This window comes from Cupressus sempervirens, chromosome 9 (assembly GCF_028749045.1).
Source record: "Cupressus sempervirens isolate cs-2001-9-10 chromosome 9, ASM2874904v1, whole genome shotgun sequence".
NCBI lineage: Eukaryota > Viridiplantae > Streptophyta > Pinopsida > Cupressales > Cupressaceae > Cupressus > Cupressus sempervirens.
The window spans coordinates 147,530,203-147,551,541 of record NC_143126.1 but is presented as its reverse complement, the minus strand read 5'-3'; the positions used below and the strand labels follow the sequence as shown (position 1 = coordinate 147,551,541).

The 21,339-nt window shown below is 37.6% G+C and overlaps 1 pseudogene across 1 annotated transcript; it reads right to left on the bottom strand.

The window, feature by feature from the left end:
• Positions 1–10,139: 10,139 nt before the first annotated feature.
• On the bottom strand, positions 10,140–20,229 carry LOC149537945 (putative disease resistance protein At5g47280; annotated as a pseudogene). The gene is made up of 7 exons (XR_016356508.1): positions 19,501–20,229; positions 18,843–19,116; positions 15,295–15,304; positions 13,104–13,241; positions 12,642–12,997; positions 11,118–11,326; positions 10,140–10,961 (listed from the first exon to the last, which is right to left on the bottom strand). The product of XR_016356508.1 is annotated as a putative disease resistance protein At5g47280 (transcript).
• Positions 20,230–21,339: the final 1,110 nt, after the last annotated feature.

The following is a 21,339-nucleotide window of genomic DNA, read 5'->3' as shown; positions in this document are numbered from 1 at the left end:
ATGCCAAATATAATAGCTCAGCATTGCTTTTCATGTTTTTCAGTTCTGTCAGGATTGTGTAACTAAATGTTTATATGGTGGAACTACCACTATCATGAAATACAGGTTGGTTTAAATGGTAGTGGGTGGTTTAAATGCCAGTTCTTAGGGTTTGTGAAAGGTGCAATGGTTGAGTAGGTATCAAGCAGTTATGAAGTTCAATATTTTATATACTATAGTATTAATAGTTATATGAGAGTATTTGATCTATTGTCTAATTTAGGAAAAAAAAGTGTTGTGAGTATTTTAATAATTGAAAATCTAATAGCAACTGAATAGGAGATGTCTATCTAGTCGAGGATTTGCACCAGAGATGACAGTCATCTCTGGTGCAAATCCTCGGCTATTTAGCCACGGGCAACTGAATAAATTATATTTATTAATTTTTTAAAAATAATAAAGTATATTATGTTATATTCTTATTAAACAAAATATGATGTAATGTGTAATTATTGATTCTTAATGTACAATTATTGGTCTAACTTTTCTTTTGGATTTATTGTGATGTTTTAAGTATTAAAAAACTATGAATAATACAAGTTTAATGAATTATGAATGTAAGAAATATGTTCATCAATTATACAAAATTGTATAGTATGCAATGGATGAACTAAGATAAGGCTCAAATATAAAAAAAGGGAAATGGTTCTCATGGAGTTTATAATATTCTCCTTATATAGATGAAGAATTTAGAATATAATTTTTTTGACTAATTTATATAAATAAACAATAAGAAGTAAATTCAAAGACATATTTTTCATTTTGTAGAGTTTTTATGGATTTTTAGAAGTTTAAAATGTTATGTATTTATTTGATTATTAAAGATTAAAAAATAGAAAAAGTCTAAAATATCTTCTTCTTTTTTTAATTGATAAAAATAATTCATATACATATATATATATATATATATGCAAGGAATTCAAGAAATTAATATTAAAAAAATATTAAAATGTGAAAATAAGCGTATATTTTTGGAGAAAAAAACATTTTTTTTTTAATTGGGTGTAGTCCACAAGTTAATAATGTTCTCCTTATTTAGGTGAAGAGTTCAGGATATAATTTTTTAGACTAATTTATATAAATAAAAAATATGAAGTTTAAAATGTTATGTACTTATTTGATTATTAAAGATTAAAAAAAAAAGAAAAAGTATAAAATATTTTTATTGTTTAAAATGTGTGTGTGTGTGTGTGTGTGCGCGCGCGTGCGTGCGCGTGTGCACACACAAGGAATCTAAGAAATTAATGAGAAAAAAATATATTAAAATGTTTAAATAAGCATATCTTTTTAGACTTTAATAGAAAAAACATTTCTTTAATTGGGTGACAGTCCACAAGCTCATACCAATTTTGAATTATCTTTTGGTATGATCCCCTACCATAAATGCCTATATTGTTATAAATGTATTTTGTTTCCATCCCCCAAAACTTCTCAATAATCCAACAAATTATTGTGAGCTAATAAACTACCAACAAATTAGTTCCAAACATAAATGACTTATGAAATTATTTTTACGTGCCCCATTTAAGGCTAAGTTTTACTGGTAATGTAAATCTTTTTTTAAGTATGTTTTATGTGATCATTATAAATTTAACAAGACTACAATATAAATAAACCATTAACGAATATTGTATTATTCATACATAAATAAAGAAAATGAAAATTAATGACATCAAAGTAGATGTACAAGTTATATAGTCAAAGACAATAACAAATCTTTATTCTTCCATAGTAAAGCCATCCTCGACTCTTTATGAATTTGCAAAAATAGAAAAAAGCATGTAAAACCATTTGAGAGTGATATCCATGATCCTTCCCATGAAAAAGATGAAGTCATTTCATATGACACACCAAACCAAACTTACAAGTACTAAATTTAAGAGCCTTCCATTTTATTGTAGCAACTTACTCTAAGACCCATAGGTTGAGAACTATATCAGTATTGTGTTGAATGATGAATAGAAGCACATATAAGGCAATTGAACTATTTAAAAGAATGCCTCTTCAATTCTTTGTTTTGGTTCTAATATGACGAGATACTTGAATCTCAATACCTCCCATTGAGCTTCATTTTTGCACCTATCATTGTTTAGAGATAATGTAGCTATATTCCCCATTTTACAAAAAAATTTAATAAATTGAGCTCTCAAATTTAAACTCGTGTTACAAAAAAATTAGTTGGGCTACACAACAAAAATATGCAAAAGTTACTCAATCTTTCTGCTACACTTAGTACTGTAGTAAGAGAACACCTACAACCAAACCTTGATAGTGATGTCGATTGACTTCCAAAAGAAATCTTGCTATGTAAAGGCCAATAGACAATATTAACAACAAACCTTTGAATTCAAATGGGCCTTGAAAATGGATCACATGGGGAGGTGGTAGATATTGTGCATACATTGGGTTGTAAACTCCTAGAACCACCTCTATATGTGGTTGTCTGATTTGATAACTGCAATGACCCACCTTGGGACCAAGACGACGCAAAGGTTTACCTATAGCACTTATATCCTTGGGTAATCATAGACAAATACCACCATCCATGTCATGGGATCTCTCATTACATAAATCCAAGGATTGACACTTTAGAAAAAAAAATTTGATATTAGTCCAATAGAACAACAAGGTTTGACTTTTATAATTATATCAAGAGTTAAATCACTAGACAACCTTCATATATAGCCACCATTCTCTTTTGATCAATATTCAAGACTGAAAAAAAAAACATATACCATTATTAGAAGAAAAAAAGAGTCTCAATTGCAACAACTTTCAATATATGAATCTATGTGTGTTTACTTCACCAATTTTTCAATTAGCTACATTTATGCATTTCAATATAATCTTTCTATAATGTATAAAGTTATTGTGTTGTAGGTATTTTTAAAAGATACCCCTTGTGGCAATGCAATGCAGTTTATTGATTTATGCATATTTGCATACTATCATGTTTATGTAGAATAAAACTAATTATTGCATACGTGTTTTGTGGAGAAACTAATGGTAGTATGCTTTGTCTACACAACTTTTTTTGTATTATATATAGGGAGATCAAAATACAAAATTTCACCAAAGAGTTTCAAAAATACATAAGGTGAAGCCTCGCCACGAGAGTATCAAAGAGTAAAGTAATAAACCATAAACATTAGAAACAAAAAAGGACTAATGAACCAGATCTTAATGAGCATCCACCCATGCTATCCAACCCAGACTGCCCTCCATCCAAATAATGTTCTTTTGGTTCTAAATTTGATTGAGCAAGATGATCATGTTTCTAGTGGTGTTTTTATTAGTCCTCCTCACTTCCTTATTCAACTGCTTGATAGCTTGCTCAAAATGTTGGAATTTTTCCATATGCCTCCTCCATAAGTGCCCATCCTTAAGCTCAATGGTGAAGAAGGTGACATAACTAGTATTCAGAAGTCTTTTAAATTTGTCTTTATCAACTTTCATAGTAATATGAACCTCCAAGAAAATTTTTAACTGAGTGAGTCTTTGAAAAGACTCAATAAGAACCCTAGGAATGTTTTGAAACCTTTCCTTATTCCTGCATTCCTAGATTTGCCAAAGAATGTTAGAACAAAAAATGTTCCAGAAAAGATGAGTATCCTTCTTAATCCCATCAATATGACCAATAATAATTTCAAAATTATTAAACTTGGTAGGAAAAGAGACACCAAACATGAGCCAGATCTCTTTAGAAAAGCTACAATCAAAGAAAATATGCCTCCCAGTTTTCAGAGTTCTACAGATAGTATAATAATGCATCTCAAAAAGGTCCTTTCTAATGGAGAGCCTATCCAAAATTAATAGCCATTTAAAACATTTGATCTTAGGATCAATTGTGCTTTTCTATGGCTTATCAAAGTATTTCTTCCAAGAGGATACAACAAGATTAGTGTACCAAACTTTATTGACATGGTTGATGATGGAATCATTATAATCAATAACACTATAGATATTCTTGGCTTTTAGCCTAGTTATAATGGTTCCATCCAACCATTTAATGCTCAAAAAGCTATTGGAGTCAACATGACAGATCATCCCACATAATAAGCCCGTCTTTTTGAAAAATATCAGCAAATTGTGTGATCCAAAATTTAGCATTCTTAGGGAAACCCCTTTCAATGTTACTTCTAATAAGAACTTTCCAAGGATCATCCCCATCCAAATAGTGAAAGATCCATTTCGAGGCAAGAGCTAAGCCCCCAGTTTTAACGTCCTTCAGCCCTAAACCCCCAAAGAGCTTGTCAATGTGATAACACTCCCATTTAACATCATGGAGCTTCTTGTTACCTTTTCCATCCAACCAAAGATAGTTCCTGATGGCCTTTTGAATTTCATGGATTTGGTAGTTATTAAACATCCAGGCAGAGGCATAATATATGTTGTAAGAGGAGAGGATTTTTTTGCAAACCTGAACTCTACTAGACAGGGATAACGATCTGTTGTACCATTTATTTAACTTTTTGGTATTTTTTCCTTAACCAAAAGCCACGAATCTTTAAGAGAAGGTTCAATGGAGAAAGGGATACCAAGATACCTAACAATATTGTGAGGACCTCCCGACTGGAAATTATATTTTTTAAACTAGTCAAGTGGTTGATCCTCCCATCCAAGACTTATGGATTCAGAGACGAGCCCCAGAGAAACTTGTACAACATTGTGAAACTTGATGAACTAAGCCAAAACTTCCTAAAAAACCTAATTGAGGAAACTAAAAGGAATGTCAATATGGAAGGTGTAAATTTCACGTGATGTCTATGCAAGGACCACCATTCATTAGGATTTTTAATTAGTAATTTTTTAAATAAAAAATTGTAATCTAATTTAGTTTAATCTTTAAATTATTAAAAAAATTCTGGTGAACATGCAAAGTTTCAACAAGCAATAAATGTTTTTCTTCTACATTTCTTATATGAATTTAAGAATATGAATGTGACTATCGTGGATTTGATTGTTGTGCAAAAAGAGGGGTAAAAATTTATTAAGACAGAAAGAAATACAACAAGGAGAGCTCGATCCTCAGCAATAAGATCATCAAATTCTTGCACCATCTCAAAGGACAGTTGCCTCCTATCCCTAATATTCCAACCTGGATCATGACTAGATGCCCATTTGGCTAAACAATCAGCAGTTCTATTTCATTCACGAGGAATATACGTGAACCTAATGAACTGAAAAGAGGAAGAGAAGAAAAGAATCTGCTTAACAACAGTGGCCAGCTGCCAACTAACATCCTCAAGCTCTTGCGAAGAAAGCATGTTCACCACCACCTGGGAATCAGACTCACAGATAATCTTACTCCATCTCCGCAAGCAACATTGTTCCACAGCATATAAGATAGCCTGAGCTTCCATGAGATTGTTAGTATAATCACCCTTATGAACTGAGAAGAAAAATTTAACATCCCCAGAACTACAATGAGCCACTCCGCCAATACCAGCCGGACCAGGATTCCCACAGGAAGAACCATCAGTGTTAATTTTCAGAACTCCAGAGGGAGGAGGAGTCCAGTGCCCATCCCGGTTAACCCGACCCTTCCTCTAATGGTGAAGCTTCCTAGACATAGAAGGAAACCTATGAGTTGTATCCCCATCCTGCAGATGAAAATTGAGGCGATTACAGATAGCAAGATCAACTGGATCCATACCCCCATCAAGCTCACACTTCACAAGAATAGTTTCCTGAAGAGAATGTGATATTTTCGACCAAAGATGCAAAACACCAAGCCGAACATCTTAGAATATACGATGATTCCTCTCCAACCAAATATGCCAAAGCATGAAAGATGGGCCAGCAATCCAAGCAGCATGGAGAAAAGAAGACTTGGAGGGAGCAGTACCCAAGCGGGCCCAAAACTCAGGCAAAGAGGAAGCATGCCGACAAGAGCAACCCCAAGCGCTCCACCAAAGGTGTCATATCTGAGTAGAATAGGAGCAATGGAAGAACAAATGGGAGATAGACTCCTCTCCATTACCACACAAAACACAATAAGAGTGGCCCTGAAATCCATGTTTACAAAGATTATCCTAGGGAAGACAACGGTTGTGAGCCACTAGCCACATGAAAAAATTGCACTTGGACCAAGAAACTTTATTCCAAACTTGCTTCCACCAAGGGACCTCAGCATCCCCAAATAATTGTCTAGTTATCTCCTGATACCCAGCAGAGACATGATATTTACCAGACAAGGTACCGCCCCAAGCCAAAACATCTGGACCAAGCAAAGAAGAACACTCTCTAGAGGCCAGAATTTGAGAAAGCTCCTGACGATCCATGTCTGTACCTCCAGGAGGCCAATCAGAAGAATGCTTCCATCTGTAACCAACAACAGGTCCCAATTGATAAGGACTCTTGTAATGAGCCACTTTATCCCATCCAACGGCAAGAAAAGAGTCACAAAGAGGTTGAAGATGAGGGTATATGGATAAAATGGAAGGGAATCCATCCCAAGCATCAGACCAAAACAAAGCCTGAGAACCTCCTTTACATATCCAAAATAGACCCCTCTTTACCAACATCTCACCTGTCTTCAAAGTATGCCAAACCATTGAGCCACGACCTTCAAGAGGAAGTGCAGAAATAGAGCAAGGATCAGCACCATGAAAATATTTATGAGTGATAATACAAGCCCAAAGTTGATGTTGTCTAGAGCACCATTGCCAATAAAGTTTAGCAGCCAAAGCTTGACTACTCAATAGAGCAGATCGAAGACCAAGACCACCCTCCTTTTTAGGCCTACAAACAGTTGCCCAATTAACTAGGCTCCATTTAGTATTACGCAAATTACCACTCCAAAGGAATCGTCGAGAAAGAGCATCAAACTCCTTGAGAAAGTAAATAGGTGCAGCGTGAACCATGCTTCGATAAGTAGGAAGAGCTTGGATAACAGCTTGAAGAAGAGTAACCCGGGCAGCAGTAGAAAGCCATCTATGAGTCCAATGATTTACCTTATCCTGAAGCTTGGTAATCAAATTTTTCCAAAAGAGATGTGGCTGCCTGGAAACAGCAATAGGGATGCCAAGATAAGTCAAAGGAAGTGATCCTATCTGAAACCATAGGATACCAACAATCCTATGCTGAATAGAATTAGGAGTGTTAAAAAAGTAAATGGAAGATTTGTGCTCATTAACTTTCTGGCCTGAAGCTGCCAAATAAACGTCCAAAGCATGTCGAAAGGCTTCAGCTTCCTCGATCCTAGCAAGACCAACAAGAGCAGAATCATCAACAAATTGAAGATGGGAAAGAGAAGGTAAGCCATTACCCCACCACCAGCCTTGAATAGAATTCTGGGATACCTGATGCTTAATGAATCTGCCCAAGCCTTCAGCCATGATGATGAATAGATATGGGGAGAGAGGGTCAGCCTAGCGGAGGCCTCTAGAAGCACCAAATAGTTGAGAAGGTTGACCATTAATAAGAACTGAAAAAGAGGCAGAAGCAACACAACTCATAATCCAACTCACCCAGTCAGAGCTAAATCCAAAAGAAAGAAGAATACTCCTTAGGAAGCTCCATTTAACTCTATCGTAGGCCTTAGCCATATCTAGCTTAACAAACATGGCTCTCTCCCTAGAAGCAACCATAGAGTGAATAGCCTCAGTAGCAATAACCACCCCATCCAAAATTTGTCTGCCAGCAACAAAACCACCTTGTTCTTCTGAGATAATAATGGGAAGCCACCTTTTCAATCTCTCAACAATCAACTTAGTAATAACTTTGTAAACCACATTACATAAGGCAATTGGTCTAAAACACTCCAATTGATTAGCATCCTCTCTCTTAGGAATAAGAGTCAAGAATGTAGAGTTCAAAGCTCGAAGCATCTACTTGCTAGCATAGGATTCTTTAACCACCGCCAACAAATCATGATTAATAATGTCCCAAAATTCCTGAAAGAATTCAACTGGAAAGCCATCAGGACCAGGAGCCTTCCCCTTAGGCATGCCAAAGACCACCTCCTCCAGCTCTTCCAAAGAAATAGGACGCATGAGATAATCATTCATTTCTTGAGTGATAAGGGAAGGAATACAGGACAAAATAAGATTTTCTTCATTATCAGCAGGAGGAGAGTCCTCAAAGAAGAGGGTAGAGAAGTACCAAACAACCTCCTGGAACAAAGCTGGCAAGGAATTCAGTTGGATACCTTGAGAATTAACCAAAGAAGAGATAGTGCTCTGATTCTGGCGAGATTGCACTATTTTATGAAAAAAGGCAGTGTTACGATCACCTTCCTGGAGCCAATCAACTCTAGCCTTTTGCTTCCAAAAAATTTCCTCTCAAAGTTCCCATTCTTCTAGAGCTCTAGAAGCAAGGGATTCAGCCTTGCCAAGAGCCTCTGAGAAACCTCGATCTCTAATCTCCCTTGTGATGACATCAAGATCTTCTTGAGCAGGCCTTTTCATAAAGTGAAGGTTCCCAAAGCAATCCCTATTCCATATCTTGAGCTGCCTTTTAACATATTGAAGCCTTTTAGAAAATGAGAACATTGCAGTACCATATGCAAGAGCACCATCTTTCCACCAACAGAAAACACAATCATGAAGAGAGGAGTTCCGAAGCCACATCAACTGGAACTTAAAAGGAGGATGCTTCGGAACATAAGCCCCTATAGTAGAAAATTTGATTGGCCAATGATCTGAACCCCTCCAATCAAGGATTTCTGAAGAGATAGTAAGGGTGACACTAACCCAGAAGCAAGAAACAAGAAATCTATCCAGACGTTCTGAGATAGCAGCAACACCAGTCCTGCGATAATTTCAGGTATAGAGACCATTAGAAGGCTTAACATCAGAGAGATGCAAAAGAGATATCTGTTGCCGAAGAAGAGCAGAAGAAGGCCCCAATCTAGCCAAACCACCATGCTTCTCCTCCAGACTTAAAACTGAATTGAAGTCCCCTGCTAACACCCAAGGATGATAAGGATGACAATTTCTAACATATTGAATATGTTCCCAAAGTTCCTCCTTTCCCACAAGATCAACAGGTGCATAAACATTAGTAACCATGATTACCTCTCCTGAGTCTAGAGCAGAAGCTACCATAGAGAGAGCTGAGCGAGAAGACATCTAGCCAAGAGGAGAAATTTTTTGAGGATCCCAAAATATAGCTAAACCACCCGCACTACCTGTTGCCCCAACACACTGGCATTGGCCATGAGACCAAATACTAGAGGCATGTTGGACCATAAACTCCACAGAGAGCTTAGTCTCTTGGATACAAAAAACATTAGGGCTATGATCAACCACCAAGTTATGAATAGCCTTTTGTCTAGGGATGCTAATCAACCCCCTTACATTCCATGAGAGAATAATCATCATTGGGTAGAATTGGGAAAATGAGAATCCAAAGGTTTCACTGAACCAGACTCAATCAATATATCGCCTATGAGTTTAATCTTCTCTTGGTCTGTTTTGTGCCCACTCCTTAGAGGAGTAGAAGAAGCCCGCTTAAAGGGTCGAGACATCAACCCCAAGGGGAGAGGAGAACCCTTGCCCTTACCTGATGGTAGCACATCCTTAACCAAGTCAGCTAAAACAACATCATTATCCTCCAACACTACAGGAGTCACCAGAGCCTCTATCACAGGAGCTACAGGGCCCTCACAGTTCTGATATACTACAACTTGGGATGCCCCACAAGCATCATTAGGAACAGATTTCTCATTTGGGCAAATTGGATCAGAAGAGATAGGAGGAGGAATACCCTCCTCTAGAACCATACTATCCAACACCTCAAAGCGGTTAAAACCTGAATCAGATAATCTTTCTTTCAAAGGCCTCTTTTGACCATGGCCTTTAGCACGAGGGCGAATAGGGGTAAATCCATCCTTATCCTGCATTTGAGCCTTACCCTTACCTGTAGCATCTTGCGGATTCATCCCCTTGGTAGTATTAGCCATTTGAGATTGTCCTTTCCCTGTAGTATGTGCCAAACCACCAGTATTGCTAGCTGTAGAACCATCCACTCCTTTGAAACTTGAGTTACGGGGGCACTGACGCAGTAAATGACCATACTCATGACAAATCTGACAACGGAAAGGGAGAGATTCATAATTTAACTGCTGCACCCAAGAAAAATCCCCCATACAAATATTCATGGATCATCCAACAGACGAGATATTGGATCTATCAAAAAAGCTTACTTTGAGTTCCAAATTCAGTCCGTTCCCCAAAATAGCCAGTTCAAATCGAATTTCCCTACCACAGCTTCAACTCTGAGATGGGGCCTGAAATTGCTTTTGAACAGTTGCTGATTGTCCTCATCACAAATCACCCTTGTAAGGGACGCCATCTGGCCTACGGATTGAAGGATTTTCTTCAATTCGGGGCTTTCACTCCTGTACACCTTCAAACCCATGCACGATGAGATGTTAAGCAATTCCAGTCTCGGAAGACTGCAGATGGAAGGAGGCAAAGCTTTCAATCCTGGAGATTGACACAGCCTTATCACCTTCAGTGATCCAAGCTTCCCCAAATCATCTGGTAACTTTTTAAGTCTATGGCAATGAGTAATTGCCAATGTTTCCAAGTAATTTGAACAACATATTCCTGCTGACAACTCCTCCACATTAAATTCCAAAAGTGAGGGCAAGTTGAACATTTTATCCTTACCAAGCCCTTCACAAAGACTCAGATATATCTTCTGCAGGCCCTTCAGAGCTTTGCAGTCCTCATGTAGAGGAGGAACAATCAGCCTTTCAAGATGCAGAGTTGTAAGCTGAGGAAGTGCTTGGAAACGAACCAATCCACTCAGCTTGGCCCGTTTTGCATTGTTATTATGGATTATGAGAACCTTGAGTTTTGTCATTGTGTCCAAAAATTTTGGAATGCAATATTCACTTGCACTGAAATATAAAACCAGAGCTTCCGCCTCAGGGAACTCCACTATGGGCCATTCTGTATCCTTCATTGCCCCTATGCATTCCCAACAAACATTTAAGTCAATGCTATCCTATAACTAAATTATGTTTCAAAAAATTTCCCGAGTAACAAATTTTCCATGTTTTGGATAGGGGGAAATACCGCATGAATATTTGAATTACAATAAAGAGGAGCAGCTAGAGGAGTTACCTGTGTGAATGGAAACAATCTGAGCTCTAGATGAATAATTTCCATCAGTATGCCAATCTGAAGGTAATCCAGATTGCTTTAGAGGCATATACAGCCTCCTCAAACGAGTCTGATTGTCCTGCTCCGCGAAAAACAGAGCCAATTGTCTCATTACATCATGTTGGGAGAAACAATAACTATTCATGCAGTCATCTGTGCTTTCTGAGGTCCTGACATCATACGTGAGGAAAGCAGATTATTGTAAGAAATCAAGTGAAAATAAAAAGGAATTCAGTGTTCTTTAGAGGCAAAACCTCCCCTCTGCGTTTCAACTTTTATCCTGTTATTATTTGAAATAATCTATAATGAACGGTTTTAGTGATTTTAAATGGTTGTCCTTGAAACCCAATCTTCCTCGTGAAAATTTAAAATAGCATTAAAATATAAATTTGACTTGCTCCACTCCAAATGAAGGTTTGTGATCAAACTCAGGGAAAATACATAAAATGTCCAAATCTCATAATTAATATATCTACATATTTAACAATTTTCATCTAAGGTCTGTTTGGTTCTTGGAGTTATCCTACAAATCTTGAAATAATCAAATCAAGGTTTAACAAATCTCAGTTTTTATTTTTGGGATTTTACTTAAACTATTTGTTTCACTCGAAAGATGAGTGGAAAGATACATTTTTATGTGTAAGGTTGGAGTTGAAGGCAGACTCCAAAAAAATAGTCTAATCTAATTTTTTTTACACTAGACAAAAAACATAACCAGGTTTTGATTTTCATTTCCTAGTTGCTAATGGGAAGTATGATAACGTAATTTTGACAAAATTAGAAGTCTAGTATTCTATCTGTAGTTCTTAAAATCAACATTGATGGCTCTTGTCGGGGCAATCATGGACCAGCTGGTATTGGGGGAGTTAGGTGTGATAGCTATGGTGATGTTCAGTTTTTGTTTTCTATCTACAAAGGTTATCATACAAATAACCTCATAGAAGCCCTTGCTATTTTGGTTGCAGTGGAACAGTGTTGTCAATGTGGCTGAAGAAGGATTACCCATGAGACTGATTCCCATGTGATTGTGAATTTATTGAATAGATGGAATCTTGTGGATGTGGATTGGCATTTGGCTCTGATTATTCAAGTGTCTTTTATGCATATCTCTCGTGAGTGGAATAGTGTGGCTGATTGCTTGGCAAAATGGGCCTCCGAGCATGTGTTGGATTGGAACATTATTGATCATAGGATGCTTCCCCTTGATTTATCTTAGAAGCTCGATCAACTTGTGGACCAGGATAAAGCTCTTTAGTGCTCTTTGTTTCTTATGTTGTTTTGTTCTCTTTGGTATTCAATAAAATTTTTTGCCCCTCTTTTAGTCAATTTACCAATTTTGAATCCAACCCAAAAAATTTCAAATCCATATTATTAAAAAGCCAATTTAGATCATGTTCCACGAACCAAAGGACCCTAATGAATTTATCATCTAGCACAAATTGAAAACAGCTAGAAAATCACAACTGGGGGAGCAATGTTCCTTACCAGGGATCCCTCTTCAAATCCAACAGATTGCGAGCTGCAAATTTTTACAGAAGAAGAACAACATCGCTTCTTTTCATCTGACGGACATACACCCAAATGTCCAACAATACATTTGCTTGAATCAATCGTCCTTTTGGGAACATAGCCAGGTCTAAGAAACATTGCTTTTCACCCAGACTCAGCACATTTATGCTTGTTTCCAACCTTTTAAGAAGGACTTTAATCTGATTATCATGTGAAGCTTTTCCTCTTGCAAGCGCATCCCGGGTAGCTTCCCAAACGCAGTCGGTCTCACCTTTGAGAGAGCTACCAATTACCTAAAGAGCTAGTGGAAAACCTTTACAGTCTGCTTGTACCTACAGATTAGTCGGGCCAAATTAAGCTTTCATTTAGATCTATGGAAGACAACTGAGGACAACTAAGCTTTCATTAAAATCAATATTAGGATAATTTATAAGATACCTGTTTGACCAGTAGTTGTTTATGTGCATCTGGAATAGTGGACATGTCAAAGGCACAGCGGCAGAAAAGTGAGACGGCATGCTCCTCTTGCAAGGATGGCAGGGGTTAATGGCCTTTGTTGAAACATGGTAGGATGGACTTGATGATCTCTTTCTTAATTATTGTTAGTTGGACAGCTGTTATTTCTGAACCGAAAATAGTAGTAGTATTTATGGGTAGCTTGGATAGTTGTTCGTCCTTATCTATGTATAGCAACATTAGTTATGGGTAGTTTGGACAACTGTTTGTCCACTTGCCAAGAATTAGTAAATGGTTGTTGCAAGGATAATTATTTACTAATTTTAGTGATTCCCTTTTGGACACCTTGCAACCAATTCTATTATTGGCTGTTGAGTTGTTTTAATCTTAGCCGTTGGTTTGATTTAATGTTGATCGTTGGTTTACCAACAGGAGTAGTATAAAAAGGGGTCATTGGGTCATTTGGAGACACAAGTTTTGGAGAAATAGTTTGCAATGTTAGCAAGGGCGCAGTGTTAGCGTGGGGATACCAGTGGAGAATATTAGCAGAAAAATTAGGAGGTTGTCGGAGTTTTTCCAGTGAGAGGCAAGGAATTTTTGTATCTCTTGATTTGTTGAAGTTTAATATAATTCCTCATTTGTAGAACTGGTTTTCCCTTAGGAGTTTTTTCAGGGACAATTTGTCCGAAAATATTGTGTTCATTGTGTTGCACATTTCTTTCCGTATTTTATAAGTGAAGTTGCAGTTGTGTTATTTTTTGATATTAGCTGAGAATTTTTTTTAGCAGTTTAATAATCGTTTATGATAGGAGATTGATAATCAATGACTGCAATAGTTAGATTTTTCACATGGTATCAGAGCATTGTTAAGGGTAGAAGAGTTTTTCCCTAGGAAAGAAATTTTGATCTCTTTAGATTTATTATTGCTTTAAACCCTTGAGATGGCTTCAGCTGGTTTGAGAGATTAGGATAGATTGGATGGTGCCTCAAATTTTGGTGTCTGGAAGGCCAAAATTTCTTTATTATTGGAAGAGAATGGTATCAAGGATTATGCTACCAGTGTTGTACCTGTACCAACGGATGCAACATAGCTTGCAGCATATAAGAAGGACGATGCCAAAGAGAGGAGGATTATCCTTGATGGTGTAAAGGATCATATTGTTCCACATATCGCAGAGTTAGATACGGCGAAGAAGATGTGGGATGCCATTCTAAATCTATACCAAAATGCTACCACCAACAGGAAGTTGATTCTCATAGAGAAACTAAAGAATACCCAGATGAATCAGGAAGATGATGTCACAAGTTACCTCACCAGGCTCAGACTTGTCAAGGATGAGTTAGCAGCTGTTGGAGATAGCCCTAGTGATGACGAGCTAGTGAGAATAGCCCTAAATGGGTTTACTAAACAATGGAGTGTCTTTGTTCAAGTTGTTAGTGGACGAGATACTTTACCGAGTTGGGATCGACTATGGACTGATTTCAGTCAGGAGGAGTTTAGACTAAGTCTTATCAATGGGGCCAACAAGAGTCAGAAAAATGAGGTGGAACAAGAGAACGTTGCCCTAGCGAGTAAAGGGAAAGCAAAGAAGGGATCTAGCAAAGGATCAAATTCACAAAGTGAGAAGAAGAAGAAGGACCTTTCTAAGGTCAAGTGCTTTGGATGTCACGAGTTTGGCCACTATGTCAGTGATTGCCCAGAGAGGAAGAAGGGTAAGAAGCAGGTGGCAGCTTTAGCAAGTGCAGAAGAACTCTCCAGTAGAATGGAAGATGAGTTTGCACTCATAGCTTGTATGGTTAGCTCAACCTCACAGTGTGTTTGGTATATAGATAGTGGGGCGTCATTTCATATGACAGGAGTTAGAGAGTACTTCTCCAGTTACGAGGAGGAGGACACCAACATCCAAATTTTTATGGAAAACTTGTCCAAACTCAACCCTGCTAGGAAAGGGACTGTTTAGTTTCAGAGGGAGAATGGAAAGATAATTCCACTTCATGATGTGTTATATGTGCTAGGGTTAGGTATGAATTTGATTTCTATATCTGTTCTTTAGGATAGGGGGTATAATGTACTCTTTAGAGGGACAAATGTGTTGATTAAGCACAAGGATTGGAAATCACCCATAACTATTGGAGTTAGGAGTGGTCACCTTTATAGATTGCAGTTTGATACTCCTAGGGCACTTATGAGCAATAGTAATCCTAGAGATCTTGGAGAGCTATGGCATAGGAGGATGGGACATATTCATCATGGAGCACTTAGATTGCTTTGTGAGACTGTGATAGGTGTTCCAAAGGTGAGCATAGAGCATGACGATGTATGTAAGGGATGTGTGTTGGGGAAGTTTGCGAAAGCATCTTTTCCAAGGAGTGACACCAGATCTAAGGGTGTTCTTGATCTAGTACATTCAGATGTTTGTGAATCGATGTTGATGAAATCTCTCAGAGGATATGAGTACTATGTTACTTTTATTGATGATTTCTCTAGAAAGACCTAGATATACTTCTTGAAGACTAAGGATGAGGTTTTCAGGATTCCAAGAGTCCAAGGCTCTTGTGGAGAACTCGACAGGAAAGAAGATAAAGGTTCTTCGATCAGACAATGGAGGCGAGTACAAAGGAAATGTCTTCTAGGAGTTATGTACCAAAGAAGGAATCAAGAGAGAATGGACTGTTCCTTACAATCCACAGCAGAATGGAGTTGTTGAGAGGAAGAACCATTCTATATCAGAGGCAGCAAGAGCTATGCTACATGACCAGGACATGCCCCGTTACTTATGGGCAGAGGCGTGGAATACAACAGTCTACATTCAGAATAGAGTTCCACACAAGGTGCTAGGGAAGATGACACCAGAGGAGGCTTTCATAGGGAAGAAGCCAGATGTTAGTCATTTCAAGATATTCAGGAGTTTGGCATATTGCCATATTCCTGGAGATACATGTACAAAGTTAGATCAGACTGCAGAGAGGGGGTACTTTGTTGGGTACAGTGAGACCTCAAAGGCATATAGGATTTTCATTCCGGGGACTAAAAGAATTATTGTCAGACGAGATGTCAAGTTCATTGAGGACAAGGCATTCAGGAGATCCAAAGATTTGCCAGTAGATGATCAGAGCGAGCAGCCAACAGAAGCTCCAAGACCAAGTCAAGGGCAGCAAAGCTCAAGTACAGCTACCAGTACGAGTGTAGACTCAGTTAGTGAAGATTCACAGAGTATGGAGCAATAGGTGCAACAGGAAATGCATTTAGAAGACTTAGAAGTTGGCATTTCATCCTCTACAGTTGGTAGCTGGAACCATGTAGTTCCAGATACACAAAGGGATACTCAGGAGTTTGTGGGAGCTCCTAGGAAGAGTACTAGACAGTGAAGACAACTAGCCAAGTTCAATGACTATGTGGCATTAGTTAGTCAGTTGGTAGATAGTGAGCCTTCTAGCTATCAAGAAGCTACAGAACATCAGGTATGGCAAGATGTTATGGTTGAGAAATATTCTTCAATAATGCAAACTGATGTGTGGGAGGTAGTACCTAGACCAACAGATAGGGCTATAGTTGGATCACACTGGATCTATAAGATAAAGCACAGTGTAGATGGTAGCATCGAGAAATACAAGGCTAGGTTTGTGGCAAAGGGGTTCTCTCAAAAGGAGGGAATAGACTATGAGGAGACATTTTCTCTTTTCGCCAAGTATACTTCTATACGAGCTGTAATCTCACTTGCAGCACAGATGGGATGGCAAATCCATCAAATGGATGTCAAGATAGAATTCCTTAATGGTGAGTTGGAGGAGGAGGTATACATAGAACAACCAGAAGGCTTTGTAGCACACAACAAAGAGACCCACGTGTACAGATTAAAGAAAGCATTGTACAGACTCAAGCAGGCTCATAGAGCATGGTATGAACACATTGATACATACTTGCAGAAAATGGGCTTTGTGAAGAGTGAAGCAGATGCTAACCTCTACTACTTGATGGTTGGGGGTGAGATTCTCATTCTTTTTCTTTATGTGGACGACCTATTTCTTACAAGTTCACTAGGGCTCATCGTATATTGCAAGAGAAACCTTGCAAAAGAGTTTGAGATGAAGGATTTAGGACTTATGCACTACTTTCTAGGCATGGAAGTGTGGCAGACAGATGGGGAGATTTTCCTTGGTCAAGGAAAATATTGCATTGAAATCTTGAAGAAATTTGGGATGGAGGATTGCAAAGCCATGTCTACACCCATGATTACGAATTGGAGGAAGGTAGATACATCTAAGGAGAAGGATGTAGATCCCACTTTATATAGAAAATTGATTGGTTCGCTTATGTATTTGGTCAACACTAGACCAGATATAGCATTTGCAGTAAACTCTCTTAGTCAGTTCATGGTTGAACCAAAGAGAATGCATTGGACAACGGCTAAACATGTGCTACGTTATTTGCGTGGTACAGTCGAGTATGGGATTAGATATGTTTGAGGTGAAGGTATCAGGTTGATAGGCTATACTGACGTAGATTGGGTAGGAAGTACAATAGACAAAAGAAGCACTTCAGGATGTTGTTTCAGCTTGGGATCAGGAGTTGTATCTTGGTTTAGCATGAAGCAGAAGTCTGTGGCTCTAAGTTCAGTAGAAGTTTGTGGCTCTAAGTTCAGCAGAAGCAGAATACATAGCAGCTAGCATGGCGACATGTGAAGCTATATGGTTTTGAAAGTTGTTAGTAGCCTTGTTTGGTCAAAATGTTGAGACTACTTTGATACATTGTGACAATTAGAGTTGTATCAAGTTGTCTGAGAATCTAGTGTTTCATGATAGGTCTAAACATATAGATATCAGATATCACTTCATCAGAGATTGTGTACAAAGGGGAGTTGTTCGACTACAATACATACCTACAGATGAGTAGGTAGCAAACATTCTGACGAAGGCTTTGGGAAAGGCCAAATTTATTTTCTTCAAAGGTAAGATGGGTGTCATGCAGAACAACTTCCTCACTAAGAGGGAGTGTTAATTATTGTTAGCTGGAAAGCTGTTATTTCTGACCCAGAAATAGCATTAGTATTTATGGGTAGCTTGGATAGTTGTTCGTCCTTATCTATGTATAGCGACATTAGTTATGGGTAGTTTAGACAGTTGTTTGTCCACTTGCCGAGAATTAGTAAATGGTTGTTGCAAGGATAATTATTTACTAATTTTAGTGATTCCCTTTTGGACACCTTGCAACCAATTCTATTATTGGCTGTTGAGTTGTTTTAATCTCAGCCGTTGGTTTGATTTAATCTCGGTCATTGGTTTACCAACAGGAGTCGTATAAAAAGGGGTCATTGGGTCATTTGGAGATACAAGTTTTGGAGAAACAGTTTGCAGTGTTAGCAAACAGTCTTGCAGTGTTAGCAAGGGCGCAGTGTTAGCATGGGGAATATCAGCGGAAAAAATTAGGAGGTTGTCGGAGTTCTGCCAGTGAGAGGCAAAGAATTTTTGTATCTCTTGATTTGCTGAAGTTTAATATAATTCCTCATCTGTAAAACTGGTTTTCCCTTAGGGGTTTTTCCAGGGACAATTTGTTCGAAAATATTGTGTTCATTGTATTGCACATTTCTTTCCGTATTTTATAAGTGAAATTGCAGTTGTGTTATTTTTTGATATTAGCTGAGAATTTGTTTTCAGCAATTTAATAATCGTTTATGATAGGAGATTAATAATCAGTGACTGCAATAGTTAGATTTTTCACACTCTTTATCTCTGGTAGTTACTATGGTCCTGTATTGCTCCCCTTTGAGTAACACTTCTTTCAGGTCAGAAAACTCCCAAATGTCATCCAACACTACCAGAATCGGTTCATTACTTCTTTTCTTTATTTGAAATTGCAACTTGTTACGTGCGTCCTCAACATTTGTAAAATTGGGTGCTGCTCTCCCAACAATGTTGCTCCACATTGTCTTCAGGATACTCAGGAGATCTGGACTCTCTGAAACCACAATGTATGCTACTCTATCCTTAAAGTATTCTGCGTATCATGAGAATCGTGTATATAAGATAAGATTGTTTGTAATGGAAAAATCATATGGGTTTTTTTTATCAAGGGGTATGTGCAATCATATTTGGAGTTCAAAATGGGCGGGGAAAGGGTAATATATTGTCCAAATAGAATGGTGGGTTTTTTTCTAGGAAAGGTAGGGATTCAAATGTGGGAGATTTTAGGTGGGATTGGAAGCGGGTGAGAAAAATATTTATCAAGTGAATCCCTTAAAGTTATATCACTATTAAGATAATTTATAGTATAAATCTCCAATCGAAAAAGAAGGGAAAAACAAGGCTTCATCAAATTCCAAAGCTTTTAGTGTGATTTATGAATTTGAAATTATAGAAACAGAGCATAACCTAATGATACCTTTAATTTGATCATCATGGCAAAGGGCTGTGACAAGTGCTGATTTTCCAGCTCCTCCAATCGCTGTAACTCCAACCATGTCCAATCCGTCCACCAACACAAGTTTTTTCAATTCCTCAACGTGCTTCTCAAATCCAGTCATCAGGCTCGGTATATCTGGTCGGTGGCAAAGTTCCCGATCCTGCTGTGAATTCTCACGCATTAGCCCAGCAAAATCAATATCAGTATGTAGTTCATCAATTTTGGTGGTTACATTATTGAAACACCTTCTTTGCTCCAAGGTTAAATTTTGTATTAACCCACAGAAAGTTTTCATTTGGGTGGAGAAAAAATGGTTCATTTCTTGGTAGGAATTCATCAGTTTAATCTGATTCAATGCCATTGTGGGCACAAGCACATTTTGAGACATTTTGGTTATCTCCTCTTTCACCTTATTTTTGTGATTTGCCCTCTTGAAAATATTTCGACTTCTCTTGATACTCCCTTCCTCCTGGAGCTTGTTTTGAAACTCTTGAATTTTTGGTACCCACGCATTCGATGACGATTCCAAACTGACTTCACGTATTTCATTGAGGATAGGCATCAAACCATTCACAGTTTCCTCAAGCTCCTTGAGATCACTGCTCTTGTAAACTTTATACGTGTATTTACCACCTTGATAAACCACTGTTAAGGCAAGTCCCAAGGCAGCTCCCCCAACCAGAGCCTTAGCCATTGTAAATTGCTTTGCCAACAACTGCAGATGAGAATGAAGGAGAAACTGTCGACTCCTTTAAGCCATCCGGGAGAAAGTTATAGTCCAAGCACAACTTGCACTTCACATTTGAACAATTCAAAGTCAAAGTCAGGGAGAAAAGTTATAAGAATAATATGGAATATTGCACAAGAAGAAACATAGAAGTTGCTTCATAAAGGCTTGGAAGTTGGAGATGAACCACATGGAGAGAATCTAGTGACCCATGCTTCTTTCATGTCAATGTTTTTTTTTATGAATAGTTCTTTTTAATTAATAAATAATATACTAATTAGAATTCAACAAAAAAGGGCCGGGATACAAGATCATCCCCAAGAGAATCTAGTGACCCATGCTTCCCTGGTGCCAGTTTAAAATGTACAAAAATCTGTCACTTATTAGTTCTTGTGGAATGGAGGATACTATAGCATTAAGTGGATGTTATTTCTCAATAAATTTCAATCAATGGATAAACTTTATAAAATAGTTGGCACTGTATTTGGTAATTTTTTTAAAATTTACATCTTTATTTAATAATTTTTGAGATTTTTTTCCCAATTTTCAATTGGTTCGTACTTTAAACAGTAGGGTTTCCATTTGTGGATGGACTTTAACATTTACCGAGCACAATTTCCACTGCATTTTTTAAGGAGGGTAAATAAGATTTTGAAAGGCTACAATTAGGTAGCTTTTGGAGAATTAAGTAGTTTACATTTTTTATTTAGTATTTTTACACCAACTACATTATGGTATGTATTTGAATGCAATTAATTTCAAATAGTATGTATAATGCTTTGTTGTACAATAATTGTCACTCTGCTTGACTATATCTTCAATGTTCTGATTGTTTTTGAATTGTCTTCTCAAATTAAGTGGCCCGATCAAGGTTGCAAAGGAAAATATTTGTAAAATCCTTCATAATATGGATTACATTTATAAGTTGCATTGTTTTTGGAATGAAGGACAACACGTTTTGCTGAAAAATGTGGTTTCCATTCACTTGTGTCTTTTAATTATCACCTTTGGAGAATGTTTATTGCTGTCAGCTGACAACATTGAATTCGCGTGTCGAATTTCGGTCATGCACAAATTCTATTTATTCGTTT